This window comes from Acomys minous (genome assembly GCF_964271855.1).
Source record: "Acomys minous genome assembly, chromosome: 4".
In the NCBI taxonomy this organism is placed as follows: domain Eukaryota; kingdom Metazoa; phylum Chordata; class Mammalia; order Rodentia; family Muridae; genus Acomys; species Acomys minous.
In genome coordinates, this window is record NC_140486.1 from 70083591 (window position 1) to 70100032 (window position 16442).

Consider the following 16442-nt stretch of genomic DNA (forward strand, 5'->3'; position numbering starts at 1 on the left):
TGGGTGAAAAAAAGTCTACAGTAAAACCCTTTGTTGGAATGCTTTACATTTTCCACAGAACAGAAACTAACATAACCTATAACAATTAGTCACACATACAGCCCTGGAGTTCTTTTGGCACATACACATGAGTATTGTCTAAACCATGTCTTCTTGGTAGCAGCCAGGCCCTGCCACCACTGTGTTTGGCTGAGTCACAAATCTGCTGTAACCTAAGTTTCCCTGACACTTCTCTGGCTTTCCTCTCTTAAGCTTTGTCCCTGGTGTAACATAGTTAGAACCTCCTGCCACTGCCACGGCTACTGCTGCTGCTGGAGCCTCCATAGCCACTTTGGTTTCGTCATTTAGCCAAGTCTTTGCCTCTACCACCATAAAGGCCAATGCTCCTGCCTCCAAAGTTTCCTCCTTTCATTGATACAAAGTTTGAAGACTGGCTGTTGTAATGGCCAAAATCATGGTAGCTTCCACCACCTCTAAAACTGCTTCCATCATTACCAAATCCATTACAGCCTTCCCCGCTGCCACCATATCCAACCACCACCATGGCTGCCACAAAAGCCACCACCACCACTGACGATTCTCCTAGACCAAAATTGTCATTGCCGCCAAAACTGCCTCCATGGCCACCACCAGAGTTTCCGGAGCCACTCCGACCTCTCTGGCTGGATGAGGCACTAGCCTTCTCTTGCTTTGACAGGGCTTTTCTTACGTCACAGTTATGGCCACTCACAGTATGATACTTTTGAATAACAATCTTATCAGAGAGTCATGGTTATCAAAGGTGACAAAAGCAAAGCTCCTCTTTTTCCCACTGCCTCTGTCAAGTCATGGTTTCAACCACTTCAGTTTCCCTGTACTGCTCAAAATAGTCTCATAGGCCATGTTCTTCGGTGTCTTCTTTAATACCACCAACAAAAGTCTTCTTCACAGTTAAGTGAGCACCTGGTCTCTGAGAATCTTCTCTTGACACAGCTCTCTTGGGTTCCACAACTCTTCCATCTGCCTTGTGTGGTCTTGCGTTCATAGGAGCATCTACTTCCTCCACAGGGACGTATGTGACAAACCAAAGCCCCTGGATCTCTTGGTGTTTGGATCTCTCATTACCACACAGTCGATGAGTGTCCCCCATTGCTCAAAATGGCTCCTCAGGATCTTGTGGGTTGTTTCAAAGCTCAGCCCTCCCATGAAGAGCTTCCGCAGCTGTTCTGGCTCCTTGGGAGACTCTGACTTAGACATTTTGCAGGGTGATGGGAGCCTAGTGTGATGCTTTGAAAAAGTATTCTTAACGCTAGACCATCTTCCAGCCCTGCAGGTTGGTTTTTAATGGAAACAGAAACAGTGGTGAAAATAATGTTGAAGACAATGAGTGATTACTCAAAAACCAAATAATTGTAAAGACTTAAATGAAAGAGAGAGAGAGAGAGAGAGAGAGAGAGAGAGAGAGAGAGAGAGAGAACACATATGCATGCTCTTGTGTGTATCCATGTCCATGATGAGTGGGTTTGTACAGAAATGTGATGTCTCTTCAACAAATTTGTTTCACCATAGAATTCAGGAGAAGGACTTGTCATTCCTCATGTACTATAATTTTGGGGAAATGACGAGTGTGTGTGTGTGTGTGTGTGTGTGTGTGTGTGTGTGTGTGTGTGTGTGTGTGTGTACTAACAGACAGCTCTAAGGCAATCCTGGAGCACAGTTGCTGGACACATAGCTCATCAAATCTTCCAACTTTCTGTCCTTCTGAAACTCTATCTCCTACGGTTTTCAAGTTATGCCATACCAAGATTGGGAGGTTGTTGAGATTTTAAAAGAATATTAAATGATGTCAATATACTGTAGCACCCAAATAGTGCCAAACAGAAAACCAGAGAATACCTATTAGACCCCCAACTCTTAGAGGTCATCAAGCCTGGCTTCATCCTGCACAGTGCAGGATGATCTACCCAAGATGGTTATGCAGAACAAGCAGTCAGTAACTACGGAAAACGGATGCAGGATGCTTACAGGGCCTGTTGCTCTCTGCAAGCCTGGCATAGGTCTGAAGCCCTGTCTCTCCTCCATCCGTGCAGGGCTTTGTGCTATAAATGAGTGGCCTCTCCCTGCTTGCTGTGTGCCAGGTTTTTGTCCATCTGCTGCCATTATTTCCCCCACATTTTACAGCTCTGTTGTAGCACATGTGGTGATTCTTCAGTGGGTCATTACGGCATCTGGCTGCCCACCTTGTGTCTGCCCTGTTCCAGTCCAGCAGGCAGCAGCTGCCTACACACCCTGCCCCCTCCATCGGGTGCACAGGTCTCATGCAGCCGAGCTTGGTCCATTGCTTGAGGTTGGCCAAACTCCAGAGGCTGGTTACAGGGTCCTTACTCACTGTTTACTGTTCCTATAGATAAGTTTCACAAAAACCAGATGTGCCAGCCACGAGGAATTTCAGTTCCAAGGTTGTGTACAAGGATGCATACAGCCAGATCTTTTATCAGCTGTCACTTTTTTTTCAAGCAGTAAAAGAAGTCACATTAATAATAATAGAGATGGTCTCATTATATATGAAGACTGGACTTTCAGAAACCCCAACCCTCATCCAGAATTGATTTTAAAAGAGGAACGATGCCACTGTCATAAAAATCTATACACTTTCTTCTGCTCCCTTAAGTCGATGAAGTATAATAGTTTGTAGCTATTAGCACAAGGCTCCGATACATGCTTTGTACCATCTGTAGCCCTGCGTAGTAAATTGACTGTCTAAGACTCAGGCTTACTGCTTTCACGTTGGCACTTGTCATAATATATAAGGCTATGAGACTCTAGCTCTATCCAAGCCTGTACAGTGTGTCAAAGCCTTGGAGTTTTCAAGTCTTATCTACGAAATAAACTTCATGGCTTTGGCCACCGCCGTCTTAATTTCTTTGCTTAATTTTATAAACGCCATGTGACTTTAAAATGTGTGTTTAATATAAAATATTCTCAAACGATATTAGGATTGTAGAGGTATGACCAAGATGAAAAGCATTGCCAGTGAGTTCTAAAAACAAGTCTAAGTTCAGTACCCCTTTATCCACCAGGGTGCATGACAAGACCCCTAGTAGCTAAGATCACATAGACACAGGTTTTTCCCCTATAAGAACATCCCAATGATGGAGTCTAACCTATAAATTAGGCACACTAAGAGACTAACAGCACTAATTAATAACAAAATGGAATCATGTCTACATCTAACATGATCAAAGTTATTTAATCTTATATTTTATTTATGTCTGTAATTTTTTATTGGATGCCTTTAAAACACAGTTGACTGTGTAGCTGAAGCCTCTGGATGTGAAATTTCATGCAGTGGAGGACCCGGTGCCACTTAATGGAGACAGACAGTGCTTCTCCTCCCATCCTTTACTCACCATGTCTCAGCCAAGATCACTGCGAAAGGCTCTATGAGAGTGAACAGAAGAGGAAAGCCAGCCATCCCCAGAGAGGAGAAGAAAGGAAAGCAGACATTGAAAGAGGGAAAAAAATAGGACCATATTCCAGAGTCCAGACCAGACCCTGATCAAGCTATTTGTTCCTGGTGCCAGTAAATACCACTATACCCCCATGAGGTTGCTACTGTTTCCATTGTTCAGATGTTGAACCCATGACTCCGAGAGAACCACGTGCCCAATGTCAAGTCCATCTACCTGGCAGAGCTGAATCAGAAGAGTTGAGCGGGCTGCTCCTCTGAGCATCACCTTGCAAAGCCAGCAGCTCACCTTCAGCAGAATTAAGCCAAAGGAAACGACACTGAGGTTTTATTCAAGGCAAAGCAGGAAGCAGAGACCCATAGCTCCTCTCCTGGCAGGTTTTATTAAGCTGAGCTAGTGTGACTAAGAAGCCAGAGATGGTCAGACCCTGACCTTCTTCATATGGATTCAATACGGCAGGAGGAGGATAAAGTAGCCTCTAAGGTCAGTGGCAAGTCTAGAATGTGTTCTCTTCTCACGCCATTTGAAACCAGTTTCAAAAAATAACTTTTGAAATTCTGTATTTGGTTTCAACAGTATTGTAACTGGGCAAGTGAGGGGATGTGAAAGAAGGGGGAGTTCAAGATGTGAGCAGGGTGCCATGAAATACGTGTGCAGTGTGCCCACATGAAACCCAGCCTTCTGAATTGTAACAAAACATTAATTAAAACTATGAAAAAAAAAACCTATGATAACTGGCATCCCAGGTTGGAACTCATACACTTTCTTTCCTCTTTCTTCAGATCTTCCTATAATTTACATGTTTTCAACACCTCATCCTGAGACACAGCTTTCCACCACGCTCTAACTTTTTCATTCCCATGCGCACTGTCCTGTTCCTCCCTTTGCATGCAGTTATTTTAGTTCAGCAGGAAAACAATACTATATAAATAAATCTTTATTACTGTCAGCATTGTTAAAGAATTGCCTAGTTTGAGCTGTTCGTCCTTTGAAACCACCACCTAACTGAGGCAGAGAGGTTCCTGCTAGGCATTTTAAATTAGGGAAGACAGTTTTATTGTCAAGGCAGGTCAATCAAATTATAATTGGCTCTAATTTACACTCCCACCAGCTGTTAAATTCTTTACCTGAAGCACTCAAAATGGTGTGAAATTCTTGCTGGCTTTGTGAAAGCTTCAAACCAGATCCTTAAACCAACTGCCTTGTTATTTTTCATCAGCAGTGAGGAACAGCCCCATCTGATTCTGCCAGGACAGAGTGGCTTGGACTGAGGCAGCCAAGCATGACAACAATGGTATGGCGCTTCCTCCATAAACAGTCAGTCAGTCTTGGCCAGTCAACACTACTGCCACAGGGAGCAAAGCGAGACTTCTTTTAGGCTACAGGACCACTGAGATGCACTTTCTAACATCTTGGGAATGGAATTTACACTGCTGGGAAAAGCATAAATTGAGCGTGTAAGACAAGATGCAACACAGACGTAGCATTCAGGGGATATGTGTCGATGTTGGCTATGTGGGGGAACTCCTCACGTGAGGCCTGTGAACAGCTAAAACTAAGGAAGATCTTTTCCAGGCAGACACAAGCCCTTCAGAAAAGTGAGAAGCCTCCAACCAGTGGCCTCATTTCAAAGTGCCATTTTACTGCCTTCCCAGGGTCCAAGGACTCAACTCCATTCAATTTTGCTGAGGGCAGTTTTGAGACCCTGTGCTGGCAGCAGGGGGAGGTACAGCAGATGTGAAAATAACGTCAGAACCGAATAGGTGAAATTTTGGAGAATCCATTTGGCTATTTCTAAGGAAACTAATTTAAATAACTGAGCTGGAGTTTTTCTATTCTTGCTTAGTGACTGCAGGGACAGTACTCAACAGTCTCAAAATGGGGGCCTGATGGGGATAATTGGTGAGTAAAACATGTAGTGAAGAAGGAAAGGCTCTTCTTATATTTTTGGATTTGCAGTGGGCTTCAGAAAATGCAACTTCGTGAAGACAAAATGAAATACTGGCTTACAAATAGGAGCCGGAACAGCTCCCAAACAAAGTTTCTCAGGAAGAGAGGTGGGAACACAACTTTATGTCAGGATATGCATTACCCTGCTGAACAGAGCAAAGCGCCGGAAGCAATCAGGCTCTCCCAGACAAAGGGCATCATCTAAGGTGTTTTCACCAAAGTGTGTGCACCTTTCAAATGAGTGTTATGAAGAATTACATTGCAGCATACAGGAAACTACTAGAGCAATCAAATTATTAAAAACAGAAAATAAAAAATAAACAACAAAAAAATAAAATAAAAATAAAAACAGAAAATAGAATGGTGACGGCTTAGACCACAAGGCCATGCATACGAAAGCATATGTATTGTATATTCATAGTACAAACACAGAAAATACTAAACAAGAGTGGTTGTTTCCAAGTGAGATGATATGTTTACAGATAAGTTTTAAATGCCTTTGTCCACTTTCTGTTTTTTTTATGATTATAATGACTGGTACATATAATTGTACCAATGAGTAGGACTGGATGTGGTATTCCATCCATACATGCACCATACAGTAATTGTGTTCATTTGCCTTCTTTTACTCTCTGTCCTTGCCGGCTCTGGACTACACTTATTTTACTTTTTACCGGAGGGCAGATGTTGAGACGGAGTTTCACTGGCAACACAGACTGGCCTTAAACTCACGACTCTCCTCTATGTCACGGACATTGGTAGAATGGGCATGTGCTACAACTACTGGACTTTTTTTTTCTTTTCTCTTTTTTTGGAAATTTTATAAATGACAGCAACAACAAAAAGTAGTACATGTGTGCAAACAGTGTGGTTTTATAATGCAACACTCGAGCACACACATGTCCCATGTTTTTCATTTTGCTGAAGAAAATAAAGTCTCTGGAACTCAAGGTTTAGGACAAAAAAAAAAGCATCCATCACTATTGGGGCTCTCTCGAGTTGTCAAGACTCAAAAATGACAGATAAAAATCAGAATCTTTCAGACCCATATGTGGTTATGTGACTGTGCTGCGCACTATGTCTTTCTGCCCAAAATATGACTGTACGCACTTTTAAGGGACATCATAACAAAATCCCTCCACCTGGGAAGGCGGGGATTTAAGCAGAGATTCACTGTCAAGGTGAAGGAACACCCCAACTCTGAGACTAGCTTGATCTGTGTTATAAGAATGTGGCTTTTTGTTTTGTTTTGTCAATCATGTTTGGTTCTACCTCAGGTCTCTGAGCCACCCAGCTTCCTGATCCTGGCCATCCAGGGAGCGACAGGGATGGGCTCCCTCTAGTGGCGTGAGCCTCTAGTGAGACCAGTCATCGGTTGGCCACTCCCACATGAGAGGCTGTCTTAAGTAAACAGTTTTAAGATACTAATAAAAAGACCACATCAGCAGGAGACTACATCAGTGAGACTCTGGTGTGGCCTACATAGTCTCTGACGATGAGAAGAAAGTAGAGAAAATGGGGCATTCTCGGTGCACAACATTTTCACACATCTCAGTAAATTACCTCAATTAGCTCATGGTCAGAACTCCAGGGCAAACATTGTTAAACCAAAGTGTGCACGTGAGCATCTATAAATGAACATTTTCTTTTTTATATATATAATTTATTTATTTTTATTTTATGTATATTGGTGTTTTGCCTTCACATATGTCTGTGTGAGGCTGTCAGATCTTGGAGTTAAAGACAGTTGTGAGCTGCCAATTGGGTGCTGGGAATTGAACCCAGGTCCTTTGGAAGAGCAGTCACTGCTCTTAACCGCCCCGAGCCATCTCTTCAGCCCCAAACGAACATTTTCAAGCTGGGCCCAGACATCCTATAAGTTATGTGACAAGCTTTGCAGACCTCCAGTGCTTGGTCTTTTTAATCTTGTATTACTGTTGTTGACGCTATTTGTCTTTGTTTTATTTTTAATTCCATGTGTGTGGGGAGATGCGTATGTGTGCATGAGCACAGGTGCCCGCAGAGAGCAGAAGAGGGTGTTAGATGTCTCAGAGCTTCAGTTACAAGTGGATGCAGGTGAACTACCTGGCATAGGTGCTAGGAATCAAACAGACTCTACAAGAGCAGTGTGTGCTCCCAGCCACTGAGTGTCTCGAAACCCTAGCACTGATATTTAGGGTAAGTTAATTCTTAGTAAGCCAACGGAGATGAATGTAATCACATGATCTGAATGTCAACAGACATGTAAGTGAGGTCTAAGCCACAGAGCCATCATCTGCTGTGGTGAGGAACTGAGCAGTCACAGGCCCCTCTGAGGTAAACGTTTGCCTGAGACAAATACCTAGGCCATTACAGATGTGCCATGACCATTTTACCAAAAGAACTTATAAGGAAACGCATCAGACACTTAAAGGGGACAGACTACATTTAATTTCAGGCAATGTTTTTTTTTTGGTTTGTTTTTATTTGTTTATTTTTGAGATAGGATCTCTTTACATAACCTTGGCTGTTTCAGAACTGAACATGTAGACCAGGCTGGCCTCAAACTCACAGAACTCCATCTGCCTCTACCTCCCGAGTGCTGGGATCAAAAGCATGCGTGAACACACTCAGCTGGGGTAGAGTTTTTAACAAATGTATATAGAATTTTATTTGTTCTGTGATCAGAGGCATCAAACTCTAAATTAGTTTTCACATTTTGAAACTATTTTATAATAACAACAACAATAATAATAATAATAATAGTAATAGTAATAATAATAATAATAATAATATCTTCAAATTATTGTTCATTAAGTCATGAAAGATGACCTTAGGAAGTTAAGAGAACTTCATGAATTCTCTTTAAGGGGATATTTTTCCTCACTCTGAGTGCCACCAGGCAGTTCTGTTTTCTTTCTGTGGTTAGACAGTTGTAGAGCCAGAGTTTCCTCAATGCTGCATCTGAGCTAAGGAGACTTAGGAGGAGGCAAACCTGTAGCACGATGCCTGCAGCCTGCTGGAAAGACCAAACACACCAGCAGCCGGTAAGCCCAGTGAGCACCGCTGAAACATAATGAAAGGCAGAAACAACGCCTGGCTGCTTCCTCTGGTTTTCTCTGTAACTCTGAACCATCTCTGTATTATTGCCCTGTTTCTGTCTTGATATAGTTTTATTATATCTAATTTTGGGGTGCAAGTTGCAAAATGGGGACCAAGAATATTAAATTCTTTGGTGCCTGATAAACCACTGATCCCAGTTTTCTCCAGAACGAAGGTCTTAAAGTGAATAATGTGTGGAATCTTTGCAAACCATGAGAGCAATCGCCTTGCCATCCTCTTTGCTTATTTCATCCCCAGGCACTTGACTGGATAGATTCAAATCAGATGCACTGGAATAAATGGTACCACAGTGAGGAGTGCATGTGGTATCCTATGCAAAAGAGTAGTGCTGTGTTATGGAGGGCGGCTGGGAATACGCCTCAGTGGGTAAATTGCTTGCCACATTCCCACGAAGACCTAGTTCAGAGCCCTGGAATCCGTGTAACCCTGGACACAGTGGCACATCTGTAATCTTGCCACACAAGATGAGGGGGCAGACACAGGGAATGCTTAGACACTCTCAAGCTAGGCAGTATAGCATACACTGCAGTGAACAAGATAGAAAGCAGGGGCCAGCATCTCAGATTACCCTCTGTACAAACATGCCCTGCCACTTACATGCCCCGGAACCATGCCCACCTTCATACCCACAAATGCGTGGGTGAGCATGTACAACACACACACACACACACACACACACACACACACACACACACACACACACAATTATTATGGCTTAGAAGTCTTCTCGCCTCCCTCTTCCAGGTTATGTACCAGCTGACGGCCTTGTTTTTGTGGGATTCACCTAGAAGAAGAAGATCAGGTAGAGGGCAGGCCTTCAGAGGTATAGTCCAGCAACACTTCCAGCCCTGGGCTGTCCACTCCCTAGTCCACCAAGATGTGAGCAAACAGCCTCTTGATCCTACAAGACCACTCCCCTAAGTGTGAACTCTACCACACCTTCACCCCGAGACACTGTGAGTGAAACCAGGTCTTTCTTCCGACAAGCTGCTTTGACCAGGCTTATGTGACCGCAGCGGAAATAATAACTGATTGAAAGAGCATTTAGGGCACCAAGTGCTGCCACCTGCTCTTGACTCATGTCTGCGTCTAGCTTGACTTTAATGGGGGGCGGGAATTTTAAAGGAGAAATTTGGTAGGAAAAAAATGTGGAATTGGGTGATTTTATTTTTTCTGTCTTTAAAAAAAATAAACATTTTATTGATTCTTTGTGAGTGTCATATCATGCACCCCAATCCCACTCATGTCCTTGTCCCTTGGTATCTGTCATCTGTACTTGCAATCTCCTCCCCCACCAAAAAAAGAGAATAAAATAAGATATAATTGAAAACAAAAAGATCTTGTCCTGGAAGCTGTAGTGTGACACAGTGTGTCACACAGTATATTAGGTGACTTTCATAATCCGAAAACCTTAAGAGAGTTTCTTGGGGTTTAATAAAAACTGTGCATATTGCTCTGTGGAATGGATCTCCTTGGCTTTTTGTTTAGAAACAAATAAAAAGAGCTGAATTATTAATGGGAAGCAAATTGGTTACTGTACATTTAAAGTCACTTTTTATTTCATGCATATGTCTATATTAAGATCTTAAGGGTGTTTTACAGTGGATTATGCTACAGTTGGAATAGCATCTAAGGAACCATCTAAAGGATGCTTAGTGTAGTTTGGGGAAAGGAAAGAATGGTTCAAATGTGATCACAAAATGAACCTGTGGAGTAAGGCCCACCAATCACCATCCCCCCCCCACTTCTGATACCAACTGCAGACTTCACGGTTTCCCAAGGTCACTCTTGGTTCTAATAATTCACTACAACTCTCTGAAAGCAGTTGTAGTCGTTACTGTGACTTATTACAGTGTAGACTTCTCGAGGGTTCCAGAAATGGGGCTTCCAAGTCTTCTCCTTATACACGTGTAAACAGTGTTACCTTTCCTGACAATAACATCAGACCATAGCATGGGTCCTGCCAGCCTGAATGTTCCTGTGAGTCCTTGTGTCCTGAGGTTTTATTATGGGGACATGGCCAACTGCACACATGGCTGATCTTTGGTCTCCAGTCCTTCCAGAAGGAAAGCTCATCCCATGAGGCTCAAAGGCTCCATCACATGGTCCAACAACCACCATTACATATTCTAAGGAGGCCTCAATTCCATTTCTCATGTTTGATTACCAATGCAATGCTAGTATAAGACCTATTTGCATATTGGAATGGGATCAACATGATCTACCATCTTTTGGCCACAGAATAATTCTATTCCATCGCAAAATAAATCCATAAATCCACAGAGATATCTGCTGCCCTTTAAAACACTATTGGCCCTTGCCCATTTAGTAGGCTTATTATGGACGGCTGCCATATGTAGTGTCATTGATTCTGGGATCCAAGTCTGCAGTCCAATGGGACAAAACCACTCTCTCCCCTTCGTTCCATAAGCTTTTACTCTGACCATTTTCTATGCTGTGATATCAGCTAGCTGGACCTCCCTCTTTCCCTTCATGGAGGACATGGGTACAGTTCAGAGTGGTTCCTACGACTGTTAACTGTACTGCAGATTGTCTTATTTTGAGATGTCCTTGAAGCAAGGCCAGGCTTAGTACAGTGACATAAATTACAAGTTTCCCTACGGGATTTCCACAGATGGGACAGCCTTAACATGTGGGAATAAACTTAAGGGGAAAGGTGCACACTTTGGATGCCAAGAGCTAGAATGAAGGGCCAACCCCAGTGTTACAGAATTGCATCTATTAAGATGTTCAAAAGGACATGTTGGGGTAGGAGCCTTTTCTCAAAACTAGATCATAATATGCATTTTATTCATAATTACCATGAGCTCTTTCTGTCCCTCCCCATGCCCCACTCAGATCGAAACACACTTGTCTTAAGGTGTCTGTCAAGGCCCCTTTTCTGGGAATGGGCTGCCCCCCTCTTACCTCTGTGACAGGGTGAGAAGTACACAATGAAACAGCCCAAGAGGAAAACTACTGTGTCTGTGAGAATGCTCAGAAAATAAGTCACTTCCGTTCCCCTTGTCCATCCTATGATGTAAGAGTGTCTGCTGCACTTGTACTAGGTGTTGTGAGAATCCACGTTGGTGTTCTCTCTAGCCACTACTATCTGGTCACTGGAAAACCTCACCACAGAGAACTCTGCTCTGCCTGGGAACTCCAACTGGCTGTCTCAAAAGGGCTTTCCCAGCCCACTTATGGAGGATGTTTTGTGTGTCCAATTTGATAAGGGTTTGTTATGTTTTTGATTCTTTCTAATTACTCTTTCACTTTGGTTTTCTGTACGCTTCATAAAATCATTAGTTCAAAACCAAAGCCTTGGCTATTGCGGTCATCCCCCAGACCATCAGCATCGCCAGCAGTGCTGCTGGGTAAGTCTGCCTGACCCACTTGTCAAACACTCATCATCTGTCTCCCATCCTCTGCCTTCCAGATACAAGAAAAAACACATCCCCCCCAATCTTCTCATTCTCAAGTGCTTTTCCTCCAAATGCCACTGCTCATGAAAATATACTTAGCTTGTACCACAAACAGAAACCCTCTCTGCTAAGCTCCTTTTCTGTCGTGTAGGTCAATGGTACCTTCCCCACTGCACACATCGTCACTGCATAATAACAGCATGGATACAGTTAGGATACAATTAAGGTATCAAAAACGCTGGATCCATCACACTCAGGTGGGAGTGGCAGTGCAGCTAAGCAAAATGTGGTGTGGGTGTGCATAAGGCTTCCCATAGCCTTCTTCATTGAAGCAAAGGGCTGTTCCCAGTCGAATGCCTTCTGGTACCCATGGCCCTGATAACATCAAGAATCCACTGTCCTTTCCCACTCTATTTGATGGACTTTGTATTCACAAAACAAGAGTGGTGTGTTTTTGTGTATAATGAGCTATAATGCATCAGGAATGCCACTGTTATATTTTATCCATGAGGCTGTCATTAGCACAAGACAGAATCTGTTTAACAGTAAACTTTTTAACATGCAAAAATAGTATACTTAAAAATAACAATATGGGGGCTGGAGAGATGCCTTAGTGGTTAAGAGCTCTGACTGCTCTTCCAGAGGTCCTGAGTTCAATTCCCAGCAACTACATGGTGGTGCCTCATAGCCATCTATACTGAAATCTGATGCCCTCTCCTCCCATGCAGGTGTACATGCAGAGAGAGAGTACTCATATATGTAAACTAAATAAATTTTTGTAAAAAATAACCATATAAAGTAAAGCAGTATAAATGTCAGATAAATTGTTTATTATTACCATCAAATATTATGTATTATACCTAATTGTACAATTGTTACTTTTATTTGAGTGGGAAAGCAGGAAATTCACTTCCACTAGCATCATCCCATACAGATAAATGCTGTTGTTGCTCTGTGATCTCACAATGGCTGTGGCATTTCTTAGGGAGTAGGGATTATTTAAGTCTGTTATAATCATATGCACAAACACTGGGTAGGCACTCCATCCTTGGCCAACATGCAGTTGTGTGGTACACAACAATATTGGATTTCCCTCATTACAATCATTCACTTATAACCCCACTGTTATTCCACCTTCCCTCCGTTTATCATTTATTCTTGCACAAGCTTTCTACTTCTTCAAGGAGTGCTTAGAAAAAACATGTACTCACTTCATATAAAGTCCAGACATTGCAACTTAGTCTACATCTTCTCATTTAGCCAGCAACCCTACATGACCATGTCCCTAACCCCCTCGTATAACTGATGACACTCTTAGGACTTCATCAACAGATCTGGAAGGATGAGTCACATATTAATAATCCCCCAAATTCTTGTTCCCACAATTCCAATAGTTATTTTGAAAACTTGTATGAATATGGCCAAGAGTGGGGTCATCAGTGAGACAAACTGGAGACCTGTGACAGGGTAGACTACGGGGAGGGTTTGGGGATGCCTCTAGCTGAGCCTCCTAGCAGCAAGGGCCTCAAGACTGAGGAGGCCACCTTCTAGCCAGGCAGGACCTATAGTGGTGAGAGGGAAACACTAATCCACCTACAAAACCTTCAGACCAAAATTTACTCTCCCTACAAGATGTGCAGAGGTGAAGATAGAGTGGTGACTGAGGAAATACCCAATCAATGCCTGGCCCAACCTGAGAGCCACCCTATGGGAGAGAGCCAACCCCTGGTACCTTTAATGATACTCTGCTATGTTTACAGACAGGAGCCTAGCTTAGTTGTCCTCTGAGACGCCCTACCCAGCAGCTGGTTGAATCAGATGCTGAGACTCACAGCCAAGCATAAGGTGGAGCTTGGGGAGTCCTGTGGAAGAGTGGGAGGGAAGGATCCCAGAGGGGACAAGAACACTTCAAGAGCACCAACAGAGTCAACTAACCTAGACCCATGGGGGCTTACAGAGATGGAAGCACCAACCAAAGAGCATGCACAGACTGGACCTCTGACACATATATAACCAATGGGCAGTTTGATCTTCATGTGGGTCCCCTAGTAAGTTGAGTGAGTGTCGTCTATGACGTGGATTCTGTTGCCTGCTTTTGATGACCTTGCCCTTACTGGGCAGATTGCCTGGCCTCAGGGGATTAGGATAAGCTCTGTCCTAATGCAACTTGATGTGTTGGGGTGAGTTGAGGGGGTTCCCCTTTTCTGAGGACAAGGGGAGGGGAGGTAGGGGAAGAGGGTGAAAGGCAAGGACTGGGAGGAGAGGAGGGGGAGGATATTATCAGGATGTGAAGTTAATATATAAATTAAAAATAAGTTTTAAAAACTAAGTTACCTAAATTTAAAAAGAAGAAGAAGAAGAAGAAGAAGGAGGAGGAGGAGGAGGAGGAGGAGGAGGAGAAGAAGAAGATAGTGCTTAGGAGGAGGAAGAGGAAGAAGAAGAAGAAGAAGAAGAAGAAGAAGAAGAAGAAGAAGAAGAAGAAGAAGAAGAAGAAGAAGAAGAAGAAGAAGAAGAACTCCTATAGATCCCTCTAGCTTCACCTGTGCTGCTTAAAGGCCATTGCCTTTCTTTCCCCCCCCCCCCTCTCTCTCTCTCTCTCTCTCTGAACATTTTTTATTTCTAAGATTATAATTTGATTACATTTATCCCTTCCCTTTTCTCTCTCCAAACCCTCCCATAAACACTCTCCCTGCTCTTCTTCAAAATCATGGCTTCTCTTTTTTATTGTTATTACATGCATATAAGAAGTATATGGATATACATATGTATTCCTAAACATAATTTGTTCAGTCCATATAACGCTATCTATGTGTGTGTTTTCAGAACTGATGGTTTGGCACTGGGCAGGCAGTTGGTGTGCTCTTCACTGAGGAAGGTCACTTCTCCAGTTGCCAGCTTCCCTCACGTGTCCATAGTCCTTATTTAGGGCTTCTGTTTGGCATGTGTAATCCCTGTTCGGCTCACATTTAGGCAGTCAAGTTGGTGACACACGCTATGGGTGTGGCTTCTGACATTACTAGTACAAAATCTCACAGCAGCCTCCCTGATCCTCTTACAGTCTTTCTGTCCCTTCTTCCACGATGCTCCCTGCATCTTAGGCTCAGTTTCTTTAAAGCTGGGAAGATTTTCATGTGGATAATAGTTTGCTTTCTACGTTTCCATTTTCTTATGGATCATTCTAAGTTTCCAGCATCTGGAAAACCTGTAAGATAAGATGAGACACAAATCTGATTAACATTCTCAGTCTGGTGCTTGATTCTGGCATTGTAACGTTACATAGACTACCAAGCAAGGTGGGCCTAAGCCAAAGAATCTACCACAGTTTGAAAGGGCAGACAGTCGATGAGTGAACACAATAGCTGAGGTAGAAGCAATCCAACAGGGCTGGCATACACAGCACAACATATTTCCCATCAAAACTGTTCCATTTGACATATATAGGGGACAGCCCCTCTTCTGAGGGAAAACTAACATTTCAGTGGCTTTTCTTCAGTCTGTAGGAAAGCTGCTCTTTACTGTGTGTCTAGGTCACACATACTTGCCTCCAATTGTTCAGCAGTCAGCTGAGTCTTAGATGAACCCACACAAGCTCTTTCATTCTGCAGTATTCAAAACCAAACCTTCATCTCTCAAATTAGTCACTCACAAGCTATTGTCATAGAATTTCTTCAAGAGGCTGGTGATACCAATGAGGGAAAAGAATGACTCCATCATGGCACATCTCTGGTTCTTCAGATCTGCGACTTTGCCCTTCTCAACATAGGACCTCCCCACTGACAACTAATCCTAGAGATGTCATCTAATGTCCCAGCACGCTCCTTGGGTAGATAGTACTTCAATAAGAAAAAGCTTGTGCTTGGTATAGCATCAAAAATCTTCCAAACATTCTCTCATCTTCTCTTTTCATGTTAGGTATTTGAGATAACAATAGCCAAGAGATTTCATATTTAGCTTATAGCATATTATTTTACCATTTCTACTTGTCTAAAATCATAACTCCGTGAGAACTGGATGCATCTCTAAATACCATTGCCAACTTTTACCTACTGTAACTGTTCCCCATCTGCAGGTTGATGGCAGTGTTGTCCCATGTCTGCATTGCTGACAATCTCCTAAGTGAAGTGATACGTTTATCCTGCACATTAATTACACTTTGAGTGGTAAGGGTTTTAAACAGTCAACTTGTCATCAAGAGTCTGTAGTTCATCAGCCACACCCTTTCTTCCTTTCTTTATAAACCACATAGCGAGCTGAGGCCATGCTATATAATTATAATTTTAGCACAAACTGTGAAGTTATAGGGTCAAGTCTACAGGACTCCCCTCATTTGTGTCATCAAATACAAGTTCAGGTGTTCTTCAGATCACATTCAATTTCAACAAGATGATTTTATTGGAGAGTAATCTGAAAACATTGACAACATATCAGCTAAAATGCTTTTGTTAAAATTTTCAGGGTCTAACCGCACATTCATAGTGCTTTGCCTACTACATACCAGACCTACCCGTACCCTGTTATG

General features: G+C 42.8%; 1 long non-coding RNA gene and 1 pseudogene across 2 annotated transcripts in view; both read right to left on the reverse strand.

Moving 5' to 3' along the window:
- Positions 1-274: 274 nt before the first annotated feature.
- LOC311596042 (heterogeneous nuclear ribonucleoprotein A1-like) lies at positions 275-1236 on the reverse strand (annotated as a pseudogene). The gene has a single exon. The product of its transcript is annotated as a heterogeneous nuclear ribonucleoprotein A1-like (transcript).
- A 13379-nt stretch (positions 1237-14615) lies between these two features.
- The window catches only part of LOC311596405, a 31736-nt gene continuing 29909 nt past the window's right edge, over positions 14616-16442 (reverse strand). Inside the window, exon 3 of the long non-coding RNA XR_014778820.1 lies at positions 14616-15125. This is a non-coding gene — a long non-coding RNA (uncharacterized lncRNA). The remainder of the gene's footprint in view (positions 15126-16442) is intronic.